The following is a 13302-nucleotide window of genomic DNA, read 5'->3' on the forward strand; positions in this document are numbered from 1 at the left end:
ATTCCAATGTTCTACTCACTAAGTGATAATGTGACTTCAGGTCTGATATTTTCACTGTATAAGGTAATTTGAGAATAACTTACATAGTAAAGAGATATTACCTCACGGTGACCTCTTACGATGAATCTAAAATTAAGTGTGCAGGAAGACTTCCTGAGTTGTTAAAGGACGGATTGCACTGCAAACCCCAGTATATTAGACCTTCTTCTGCGTTCACGCACAACGATAATTCATTGGGTTTCCAATTCCTTCTCAAATTGAAGTTAGAAAAACACCGCCATATTCAACACAAGCATCCTATCGCAAATATTCTTTCGTGAGGAGGAATGCAAGACATCATATAAAATCCTCAGAACCCATGAAGAGCTAAACAGTTCATCTCCCTAATGGCTGTGATGCTGAACAATATTAAAGGTGTCTATTAGCCGCTTCTATATTTCTTTCTCTCCCTGCTACGTGAATCCTAGCCTTAAACACCTAACATTGGGTGTAGAGGCCAGAGAACCGGAGAGGGGCCTTAAGAGATTGGGATGTAGTAGAATGTAGAGAATATGAAAGTATGAATGTAGGAAACATGGACCAACAATTCTGAGGGTGAAGAATTTTAAGCAAGGATAAGGTGGAGGGTAGAGGAGATGGGGAGGGGGGAGGGTTAACTAAAACAAAGACAATCTGGAAAATCCCCCTGAAAACACCATTTTAAAACATGATTTATTATTTTAAAATAATTTTAAGGGAGATACTGTGCATGGCTGGAAATCTCTACTACACGCAGAAACCATGGGTTATTAAACAGTCCCATTTATATGTATGTGCTGGTTAGTTTTAGGTCCACTTGATAAAATCTATAGTAATCTGAGAGGAGGGAGCCTCAGTTGAGAAAATGCCTTCACAAGATGGGGCTGTAAGCAAGCCTGTAGGATATTTTCTTAATTAGTGGTTAATGGGGGAGGGGCTGTTCATTGTGAGTGGCGCTACAGGTTGAGCGAGCCTCAAGGAGCAAGTCAGTAAGCAGCACTCCTCCATGGCCTCTGCATCACCTCCTGCCTGAAGGTTCCCACCCTGTTTGAGTTCCTGCCTTGCCTTCCATCAGTGGACTATGACTTGGAATATGTAAGCGAAATACACCCTGTCCTCCTCAAGTTTCTTTTGGTCGTGGTGTTTCATCACAGCCATATCAGCTAAGATATGTGTAACGCCTCCTTATGAGTTGGTCAGACAGGCTCCCTTTAAAATATAGCTTCTCACCATTCGTTGTAGTTTTTTCCCCCCGGAACTAGATACGACTCTATTGCTGAAGACACCATAAAACAAGCGAGAACTGATCCGGAGAGCTGCCTTCCCACTGGCAAACCTTCATAGTGCTGGAGATGCTACGCAGGCTGCTGGGGAGAAGGGACATCAGCGGTCCTGCTCAGCTGTGAATCTTATGAACTTCAATCAAAACCTGCCAGGCAAGATGTGCCTGCTTGGGGTTGGGGATTTAGCTCAGTGGTAGAGCGCTTGCCTAGCAAGCACAAGGCCCTGGGTTCGGTCCCCAGCTCCGGAAAAAAAAAAAAAAAAAAAAGATGTGCCCGCTTATGAAATAGCCGTAATAGTTAAGTTTCTATTGCTGGGGCAAACGCCACAACCAAAAACAACTTGGGGAGGAAATGATTTATTTGGCTTAAAGGGTACAGCCCATCACCAGGGGAAGTCAAAGCGGGAACTCAGGGCAGGAACCTAGAGGCCGAGACTGTGGAGGAACACTGCTTCCTGGCTCACTTCCCGGGCTTGCTCGGTTTGTTGGTTTGCTTTCTTATATGCTCCAAGACCACCTTCCCAGCCGAGGGCCCGCCCACAATGGGCTGGGTCCTCCCCGTATCAATCGTTAATAAAGAAAAGCCCTAAAGACTTGCCACCGGCCTGTCTTGTGGAGACATTTTTCTCTATTGAGGTTCTCTTTTTCTCAGATGGCTTTAGCTTGAGCCAAGTTGACAAAAAACAAACAAACAAACAAACAAACAAACCCCAAAAACCTAATCAGGACAAAAATCGTTCTTGGATTGGATTTTAAAACTACTTCACACGCATGGTTCAGTCAACCTGGTCAAAAGCCCACATCAGGGGAGAGTACAGGCCCTGGCGAGGAACTTCATATTGTTATCTAGCTAAGTTGGCAACATCAAGCTGCCATCTAGCAATATATTTATTTTATTTTATTTTATTATTTTTTGGGGGGGAGGGCCAGGTCTTCTCTTGCTTTCTGGCCTGGAACTCACTCTGTAGACTAGGCTGGCCTTGAACTCAGAGATCTGCCTGTCTTTGCCTGCAAAGTGCCAGGACTAAGGGCATGCGCCACCATGCCTATCATTTATACACATGGACTCTCATCCTGAGTCAGAGAAGCTCCCGCTTCCAGTAAATAGTGGGAATCAGGAACTTGGGGTTGCCCAAGGCGTTAAGAATGATGACAGGTGAGTGTACAGCTGATGAAGAAGACATTTACGCCAACCCCTTTGAGGCTTAGGGAACATTGCAAAAGAAGGGGCAGAAAGAATGTAAAAGCGGGAGGATAGGGAATAAGGCTGGGCAATGCCTTCTTACCCGGGCGTAGCCGTCATTCCCGCATGGATGGATGCCTGAATATCTATGGGACTACAAAGGAACAGGGCTGTGAGCAGAAAGGCACAGGGGGAGGAAGTGCTCAAGGCATCCAGCCCTCCACTAACAGTTTACAACGGATAGGCCTGGAGAGCAGGGCAATCATTGCTTTATTTGTGTACCCATTGATGACCTCATCAGTCCCCAATGAACGCGTCCTATCCAGAGGTGCCACAGATGGCCCTAGTTGAACTAAATTTGTCACAAAGCAAAACCAGAAGTCATAAACTTGAGAAAGGGACCGGAGGAGAGAAGGTTGATAGGGGTGAGAGAGAGATAGGAGGGGGTGGGGAAGAAAGTAATTTAAAAAAAGTATGTATGTATATCAAAAATATTAAAAATTTGAAATAGAGATAACTAGGAAAATAAAACAAATTACCTTTTTTTTCATTTAATTACATAGGATAAGATGTACATTCAAAAGTAATTATATGGTGTGTTTTAATGATCCTCTACAGTTCCTAATTAGATAGTCCAAACATCTTCCCTATGAGGTGGGATGAGTAATATCCTCCTTGCCTTGCTTGCCTCTGAGGAAATAAAATGCCGAATGACACCGGGACACACCCAGAATCTCCCAGTGAGTCATGGTGAACTGATCAGAATCCACAGATCTGATTAGGAGGCTTCTACAACAACCCATTACTCTTCTTCTCCTATTTTATGCTAAAATATCATGTTTTGTGGTTTATAATTATTATTTCTGGTTAAAGTTTTTTTTTCTAAACTCACTCCATTGTGCTTGCTTGCTCTGCTCTAATGCGTTGTGAAATACATTAGATAAACTGTGATATTATCACCTGCTGACTGTTTTGTGAAAGGCATCGAAGAAAATAAAAAAAAAAAAAGAAAAATCACAGGTAAAATCTAGACAGAAATAAAGTTTGCACTGTAGAATCTATACCCGTGTGTGTGCACATGCACATGTGCTTACACACACTCATTAGTATTCTAAATGGTGAACACATGAACACATTTCTAACCAAGGCAACCTATACAGTATTCTAGGATGTACTAATAATTACTTTGATTTAAAGTTATTGGAGACTGAAATGTAAAAACAAATAAGAACTGGCTAGCTACCTCGGTTTGAATGAAACACCACAGAAAAAAATAGTTGTGTTTTGATTTCAGTGTTGACATACTCTGGTAGCCTAGCTACAGGAAGAGGGATTGCTACTACAGCTGATAGGTTCCTTTATAGCCAGAGAGCTGGTGTTTATTGTCCCGCAGGGGAAACTCCTTAGCTCCTTCCTTTCCTCACTGAGGGACATATATAGCATACTCCTCTTGCCTCGCCTATGGAATCATCTCATCCAGAGAGTGGGGAAATTATTAGACCCTGAGGCAGTGGATGACCATAAAGAAACTGCTTTCCAGACACAGCTGCACAGCTGGACTTATGCACTCTCAGTGTTTGTGACAGAATGTATAAGACCTGGCAAAGGCTAAGTTATTCCAGCTTGGAGGAGGGGGTGGCAACAGTGTTGCTATCTGTGCAGCTATTGGCAGTTGGTAACTACTGGGAGAGGGAGAAGCTTTTCTTCTGGAAGGCAGAACCCGAGAGGCTATGTGTGTTCCCGGACATGCTCCTAAAGCTTACACACAGAGACAACACAAAGTGGATTCAGTGGGTTTGGGAAACCAGACCTCATGAAATTGGAAAGGGAAGGTGGCAGAGCAGGAGTTGGTGGGGGAGGGAATGGAGTGGATTTGACCAAAACCCATATGAAACATATGTGCATGTGTGAAATTCCCAACCAATGAAAAGGGACAAAATAAAACAATAAAAAATATGGAAATAAAACAGGCAGGAGATTAAAACATAGGATGTGCAAGAAACGTGAATGTAAAACACCACAAACTAAAATCCCCAAACAACAGAGGACTCTGATAACTGAAGAAAATGGGTCTCGAAGGAAGAAACACAAATGCCAATAAATACTTTAAGATGTGGTTAGCCTCCCAGCTGCCAGGGAAGTGAAAGTTAAAACCACCTTGAAGGTTCTGGTGGGACTGATCAAGCAGGTAAAAGTATTTACTGCAGGAGCATGTTGACATGACTAGCATGAACATGTGTGCCTGGCATGTGTGTGTACAGATGGTGATGATGATGACGATCATGATGACAGCAACAATGGATACATTTTTTAAGTTAAAAAAATCTCTTAGCGATTCTATCTCAGCACTGTCAGAATCCTTTGAGACGATTGTATTTAGCTCTCTAGGCCATTTGTTGATTGGGACATTTAGTTTGCAGTGTCTACCTTTGCATTTCCTAAACATGCTGGACATAATCATCTGTCTGTTCTGTATTTCACAGAGACTTTGCCTCATTCCAAGGACTGCTCTTTGTGCTGAGATGCACTTAATTTTCATACCATCCCATGTATTATTCTCCAGATTATTTCCTGTGCTGTTGGGGTCTATTCAGAAAATCCTTGCTTATGTCTCCAGTGTATTTTCCTGTTTGCAACTTTCAGAGTTTAAGGAGATCACATTAAGGATTATTAATTTGAATTTAATAGATTTTTGTGCAGAAAGAGAAACAGGGAGCTAGTTCCACACTCCTGTCTGTGGAAACCTCACCATCTGTTTAAGAGGCTTCTTTCTCAGCTAAGTTATGTTTTTGAAAGATTTGTTTTTATTGTTTAGAATCAGGTCACTGTTGCCGTACGGGTTCATTTCTGGGCCCTTATTCCATTGTCTACATTTCTAGTCTGGGTCTGCATTGTGCTGTTCTTGGTTCTAAAACACAAGTTGAAGTTAGGTATTATGATACCTGTAGTGTTGCTCCTTCTAATGAGGGTTACTTTAGATATTTAAAACCTTTCGTGCTTTTGTTTGAATTTCAGGATTGCCTTTTACAGTTCTGTGAATAGTGTCTCTAGAGCTTAATTTCGGTAAGATAGTTATTGTCTACCAGTTACTTCCTTAGTGTCTTAAGATTTTCACCATAAAAGTTTTTTTTTTACTTCCTTGTTTAACTTGATTCCTGGAACTTTTTTTTTCCCCTGAGCTGAGGAACGAACCCAGGGCCTTGCGCTTGCTAGGCAAGAGCTCTACCACTGAGCTAAATCCTCAACCCCATTCTTAGAACTTTTAAAGCTAAAAGAAATGTGAATAAAAAAAATTCATTGGCAAAAAGAAATCTTTCTTAGAAAATTCATCACTGATATATATATATATATATATATATATATATATATATATATATATATATATATATATATATGAAAACTCTTGGTTATTGTGTTCATTTTATATGCTGATACTTTGCTAAAAATATTTATTATGTTTTAGAGGTACCTGATGATAAAGACATCTGATGGCCAAAAGCAACCTGGAGAAGAAGAGGTTTATTAATATTCTATATCCCAAGTCACAGTTGGTCACTTGGAGGAAGCCAGCCCAGGAGATCAGAGCAAGAAGAAATTCCATTAGTATAACAAGTCATCTGGCTTTCAATGTTTTAATTACTACTCAAACATTTTAATTTTTTGGAAAGAATTGTTTATCTTTGTTTTATGCATATGAGTGCTTTGCCTGTTTGTATGTTTGTGAACCACATATGTGCCCTGTGCCTGTGGAGGCCCGGGGGGTGGGGGTGGGGTCAGACTCATTGGAACTGGTGGCTTAGATAGTCGTGAGCTACTGTGTAGGTGCTGAAAGCTGAACTGAGGTTGTCTGCAGGAGCAGCTCAATTGTTGACCCATCTTTCCAGGCCCCATTACTGGGTGAGCATCCCCTTTTATAGTGAATCAAAACACACACCAATCAAAACATGTGCAGAAAAACATGGAGCCCTTTTGTGTTGGCCAACGAATACCGGTTGGGGCCTACCCTAGCGTATGGTGGATATATACAAGGACACTGCATTAGAGAAAACTGATTATCCCTTTCCCAGCAGGTATCAAATGCCCACAGCTTCCTAGTTAGGGATGAAAACTCACGACTGCTTCCCCTGTCCGTGCTGGTACCACACCTAGCTTGAACCTGTGCAGGTCTTAGGCATAAACTTCTGATCTCTCCAGATGGCTTTATCAGTTTTGTTGTCCCCTGAAGACGCTGTCTCCTTGGAATCATCCAGGGCCTCTGGCTCTTACAATCTTTCTGTCTCCTCCTTCCACATAAACGCATGAGCCTTGAAGGAAGGGGCGGGATAAAGACATACCATTTAGGGTTGGGTGCTCTAAAGCCTCTCACTGTCCACATCCCGTGCACTTGTGAGTCTCTGGGTTAATTATCACATACTTCAAGATGAAGCTTCTTTGATGAAGGTTGAGCAACACCCTGACATGTGGGTACAGAAATATGTCATTAGGAGTAATTTTATTACTGCTTTCCTTTTGCAGAATAATAGCAACCGTTCTCCCCTTAGGCCAATGACCTATATAGTCTAAGGTTCTCACCCACATCATCAGCATCCCACATGGGTTCCATCTCTTGGAGTGAACCTGTAATCCAACAAAGTAGTGGTCTGCTGTTCCCACAACACCGTGCCATTACTGCCTTGGTATTCTTGCAGGCAGGTCTCTGCTGTAAGATTTGTAGCTGGTGCACACTGGTGATAACTTTTCCCCTCCAGCCATATGCAAAGACCAAGTATACTACTCCGTAGGAGTGAAACTTCTATTTGGGCACCAGTTCAATCTCTCCATGTTTAATGAGATGAGGAAGGGGTGTCCTTTACAATAGCATCAGGGTAGAGAGAGTAACCAAAAACCTTGACAGTAGCTTGTGATGTTTGGGAAGGCCTCTGGGACCCTTTTTGGTAAATGACCCATCAAGATTTAGCCCATTTCCAGCACTGATGGATTTATTGGTGGAATAAGTTATCTACCAAAGGCATAGATTTGTACAGTTTCTATCATCTCTATTGTTCATGTCCAGTCTTAATCTTTGGTGGTCACATAGGATGTGTGGTGTTATCCTAATTCTCTCATACCCTTTCATACTTGCTTTGTGTCCGAATATGTGGCCCATTTAATGTTGTGCTTTGCCCTGAAGTTATCTGTATTTTGATGCTAATTCCACTGCCCCCAAAGACAGCTGCCTAGTCACATACTCAGAACTCAGGTGACTTCACCAGAACCACTTCCCCATTGAATTTGTAAAATACAGGTGACGGGCAGGTACAGGATAGAAGGAGGCCTGTCATTGGAGGAGAAGGAAGGATGGGTGGGAGAGAAGTTTGAAGGAAGAGGAGGAGACTAGAAGAGAAAGGAAGAGACAGGATAGAGAGGGGAGAAGCCATGGCAGGTGATGTTAAGATTCTGCTCTGTGTATTTACAGGTTGTTATCAATGTTCCTAAGGGTTGGATGGTACTGGGCTTTGTATGTTTAAGTGGGCAATAATATCTTATCAATTGGATCTAAGATTATTGTGTTGTGTGTTCTTTCATGTGAGGGTTTGAGTGTAGGAAAGTGTGCGGCTGGGATGTGGTTCCACCAAGATAGCTAGCAGATATCTTGGGGCACCACGGTGCTGGACCCAGCGGGGTAAAAGACAACAATACTTTTTTATTTTTTTATATTTTTACAACAATTTTAGAGAAAGTTCCATGAGGTGTTGAGAAGAAAAGGCGTTGAGAAGAAGTTTGGGGGTAATGTTCTGTAGATGTCCGTTAGGACCAACTGATTTATGTCATTACTTAGTTTTTGCCTAGATTGCTTGTCTAGTAGTGAGAGTGGGATAATCAGTTTGCCTACAGTTACAGTGTTAGAATCAATTATGATTTTAGATTTACTGGTGTTTATTTTATGAAATTGGATACTCTTGTGTTTGTGTATAAATGTTTAGAATTATAGTAGCCTCTTGTTGGATCTTTGTCCTTTGATGAAGTATGCATTGTCTTCCCTTGTCTCTTTTGATTAGTTTCAATTTGAAGTCTATCTTGTCAAAATTAAAATAACTATACCTATTTGCTTCTTGAGTATATTTGGCTGGAATACCCTTTGCTATCCTTTGACTCGAAGGTGATATCTGTCCTGGATGGTTCTTTGGACGCATCAGAAAACGGATCCTATTTTCAAATTAAATCTGTTAGTTTGTGTCTCTTTAATGGGTTTTGACACATTGGCATTAAGAGCTATTAACAAACAATATTTATTGGTTCCTGTTGTTTTGTTCCTGTGGTTTGGGGATTCCCTCTCTCTATCGTTTAACTCTTCTGAGGTGATTTATTTGAGTCCTTCATCTTCCCTTCAGATCGAAAGTTTCCTTCTGGTGCCTTCTATGGGGCAGGATTGGTGGCTATAAATGGCTTCGGTTTGTTTACACCTTGAAATGTTTTTCTATCTCTGTTGACTTGATACTTTTTCTGGGTATAGCAGTCTGGTCTGCCATCGGTGGTGTCTCAAAGCTTGTAGAACATCCACCCAGGCCTTTCTGGTTTTTAGAGTCTCCATTGAAAAAAGTCAGATATTATGATAACGTGCCTCCTTTAGATGTTACTTGGTATTTTTCCTTGCAGCTTTTAATATCCTTTCTTTGTTCTTTAGTGTTTTTGGCTTTTATACGTTGTGAGAAATTTCTGGTCCGATCTGGTGTTTTATATGCCTCTTGTACCTTGGAAGATATCTATTTCTTTAAATTAGAGGACACTTTTTCTTTGATTTTTGTCAAAATATTTTTTCCATAGCCAGGAATGGTGGTGAAAGCACATAGATGTCTATGAGTTCTAGGCTAGTCTGGTTTACATGTAAGTTCTAGCACAGCCGTATTAAAAAAACAAAACAAAACAAAACCATGACTATTATTATTTCCTAATTATTAACAGTCTGTGAATGAGAATTCACGAAAGAAAGTGCACCGGAAGAGACTAGCTGACTAGAACTTCAATGACTGGAGAGCTTCGAGTATTACAAATGTAGACCCTAACTGAAAGCTATCTTGGGTAATCTTTGTAGTTCTAAATAGCCATTCCTTGCCTCCCCTCTGTGCCTGACCTAGCATCCTGCTAGAACCCAGGACTTAACACCCTGAAAAACAGATGAAAACCTTTTAGGAATGTATTAGCTTAGTAAAACCCCAGTTTCGTACTAATCAGGGGGCCAAGGGTACTGCTAGACAGTATCAAATACCTATAGTAGTTCTTATCATCGAGTGTAACTTGCCTCTCTGATGTTTCCCCCAATTTATTTTTAAAATGCCTTGATTTATAGCACCTTTTGTTCCCTTACTCCATCAAACTGTTTCCATATTGGAACCATGGAAGGAGAGTTGCGCCGAATTTGTGTTTTCAGGCCACGATGATTCAAATTTACTCCTGAATAAATTGCTTCTGCTCTCCTTTGAGTTAAGAGCTGTGTTTTCACATGGATAGGTCTTAGGTCAAAAATAAACAAGTAAGTAAGTAAATAAAATGAACTATTTTTAGGTGGTAAAGAAACCCAGGGAAAATGGCTGAGAGGCTTATTAATATATGAGAGCAGATGCTAGCCAGCTCTTCCAGCACCGCTGAGTACCGGTGGCTCTGCCCAGCGAGTCATTCAGCTCCCTACCCTAAACCCCAGAAGCTGGGCTTCTGTTTCTCTTCTCCATTTAACTTGGCCATTTTAGTTACACAAGCTTTCTTGGCTCCTGGCTGCCTGTGTTTCCCGATCTCTCTTGGTTATCTTGCCTCCCTCTATCCTCTTTTCCCCAACCCCCTCTTCCCTTTCACTACTGGGTCATTCTACAGGCCTAGTTCAATCTGCCTGTATTCTCCCTCATATCTGCAATAAACCCTTCTCCTCAACCACACCTATGTCCTCGCTATTTATGCAACTGTTTTTTTCTTTCAGTGTCCTTTGCCGCCAGTGTCTTTCACATGGCAGCACTAGGACTGCTGTCAAGTCATTTTTTAAAATTTTATCTTTTATTTTTGTTACCCTGAAGTCAGTACATTCCTTACATAGTTGTGGATATTAGAGTCCCAGGGGAGGATAACTGGTCAAAAGGACTCACATAAAATAAAACGTAAGTGGGGGTAGGAAAAAAATGAAAACTAAAAAGTGTTGGACAAATCTCTTTCAATGAGTGCATAAAACATGACAAATACAAAAAGGGGTGAGAGGACAAAAGCCACCGTGTCACCTCCACAAGCCACCAATTCGGCAATAACTGAAACCAAAGGTACAAAAATAGCAGCACACGAGAAAGAGTCCAGGACGCCATCTTTAAAACAGGGATGGAGATCGGTGAATAAGAAAATCAACTCAGGTCGCACATGAGGACATTAGCAAGGTGGAAGAAATGTCCAGGGTGCTGTAAAAACAACCAGTCTTTTTCTCTCAAATACTATACCACTCGTGTTTAGGACAAGGAATTAAAATCCTTTTAATCTCCCCTACCTTGTAAGATTTTGACGTAAGTGTGTTCATCATCCTCGCCAGGTCAGCCTTTGTTCACACAAAGTAAGGCCCACTGCTCTTTTCTGGGAATTTGATGGCCTGGAGTAGTGACCTTTTTCTCCCTTCCTCTTTCTGTTCCTGTCCTCTATGTCTCTCCTCAGAGGAGCCAAGTAAATAAGATCGTGAGGTCAGTCCCCAGCCAGTGGGGAAAGGACACAGCCAGCTCCTGAGTTAGAGTAAAAGCCAATGGTCACGTGCCTCAGTGTTGGCTCTTCCCAGGCACACCCACCTCACCAAACAACGTATGGTTCGTTCAGGCCCTTCAGCCGTAATGGTGGTCTCCTTTTAGCGTCTGGAATGCATTTAACCATTTGGAGGAGAAGTTTAAAGCACGGAGGGAAAAATAACAGCGTGGAAACTGGGATTCTGTAAAAACCAAAGAGCGGTGAGAAGTGAAACGGGTTCCTCCCCGGAGCAGATCATCTTGTAGAAACAAGACTAACGAATATAACAACTTTCTCACAGAGGCTGGCATAACGATGGATGTGACAACACCTTGACCGGGACTGACTAATTATACTTATCTCTTGTCCCAGTTCTTCTATTTATACCTAGCTCTTATCAGTACCCACACCCCACCCCTACCCACACACAGCAAGACTAACCTGGGGTTTCTGGACCCTTTGCTCATTTTTCTTCCACGTGTGGTTGAGTAAATCTTTCTCCGCTTTTCCCTAGGTGGGCGGTTAAATGTAGCTTGTCGGGGTTGTCAAGGGCCAAGGCTTGCAACCCGAAAGCTCAAGCGTAAACACAGTTATGTCATGCATTTCCTCATGGTCTTGCACGGCCTGGGAACGACGCTGTTGGCTTGCGGTGCAGGAGTAGAACTGGGTGTACTTCTTCAGCCATAGTGTCTGCAAGCTCACCGAGGGAGCCTACCTATCCTCTCCAACACCTAGCCCTGGGAGGCATTTTAGCTTTGGCTTCACCCCCTCTTGTGATTTTAAAATTTACTTCCTCAATGGACAGGTGAGTCCTCCTCACACCTTGACTGAACACTATACATCTTCAAGCTCTCTTCTGCTGTCTGTTTCCTTCGCTTCCGTTCTTCTACCTTCTTGGTAACTAACACGGCTGGAGCGCTTTTTAATTGAAGATAGCTACTGTTAAAAGAACATCGTCAGCATGGAAACCGCTGATAAATATGTGGAGAAATGTAAAATGGCTCAGTCACTGTGAGAGACAATATGAAGATTCCTCCAAAAGTAAGTAAGTAAATAAAAAGTATTGTCTTAGCCAGCAATTCTACCTGTGGGTGACAGACAGGAGGCAGAGTCTCAGGAGATTAGTATGCCCTTGTGTTGACAGCACTGCTGTTGAGGAAAGTTGAAATGTGGAAGAGAGACCCTTAGCAAGTGAGTAAGCAGGATGTGGTAAACACATTGAATTTATAATATTCACCCTTGAAAGGAAAATGACTCAGCACGGATGCTTCAGCATGAGTGGACCAACCCCTGGTACACTGTGCTAAGTGAAATAGCCAAGCACAGAACCAAAGATGTCTCCACCCTCAACTTGTCATCTAAAACATTGGAAGCACAGGGACTGAGGGCACTGGGAGAGGGAGGGTGATGATGCGACACATGGAGGACAGCACTTATTCCTACCATTGAGAGGACAGCGAAAGTGACTCCACCAACTTTGAGAGGGATAAGAGGAAAGGAGCCCTTTACTATGTTTGTTGTCTTGTGTGTGTGTGTGTGTGTGTGTGTGTGTGTGTGTGTGTGTCTGTGTGTGTGTGTGTGTGTTGAACGAGTATCTCATTAAACCCTGCCAAGATTACTACAGTATCACAGCTTAAGTCCAGCTGAAACCCTACCCAATCCTTCACGAAACAGAAAGAAGAAGGTGTTCCTTAACAAGTTTCTTTAGGCGGAGTACGAAATGGAAGAGGACATTTGTAATTTATTTAAGATCATCTAAGTTATGATGTTTTGGAAAATAACCCTGGATTTGATGAAGTTCCTTGTGGCACTTCTAATCTCTCAGTGGCTCTAAGCAAGTCTGGAGTACAGTAGTTATTGTGTTTATGCTTAACTAGATTTGTTAAAAGACAGGAAAGGACCAGTTCCCTTGAGTAGGGCAGAAAGATTAACACAAGGAGGCACAGAATGTGCCAGGTGCTGCTGACCAGTTTTGAGCGGTACGTAGTTCAGAGAGTGGGGTGAAGGATGGGCTTCATCCTGTCTATGGAACCCCTGAGCTGTAGACCACCTTCTTGTTTTGATTGGATTATTAGAAGACTCAATATTTATTGTTGGG

At 42.1% G+C, this 13302-nt stretch overlaps 1 long non-coding RNA gene across 2 annotated transcripts; it reads right to left on the bottom strand.

Moving 5' to 3' along the window:
* Positions 1 to 5987: 5987 nt before the first annotated feature.
* LOC108351528 (uncharacterized) lies at positions 5988 to 12396 on the bottom strand. Of its 2 annotated transcripts, XR_015624950.1 has the most exons (4): positions 11646 to 12396; positions 10981 to 11406; positions 6898 to 6936; positions 5988 to 6787 (listed from the first exon to the last, which is right to left on the bottom strand). It is a non-coding gene; the product is annotated as an uncharacterized LOC108351528 (long non-coding RNA). The 2 variants fall into 2 exon arrangements; XR_015624949.1 differs by lacking the exon at positions 6898 to 6936.
* Between the last annotated feature and the right edge of the window lie 906 nt (positions 12397 to 13302).

Source organism: Rattus norvegicus, chromosome 7 (assembly GCF_021556685.1).
Source record: "Rattus norvegicus strain SHRSP/BbbUtx chromosome 7, alternate assembly SHRSP_T2T, whole genome shotgun sequence".
NCBI classification, from domain to species: domain Eukaryota; kingdom Metazoa; phylum Chordata; class Mammalia; order Rodentia; family Muridae; genus Rattus; species Rattus norvegicus.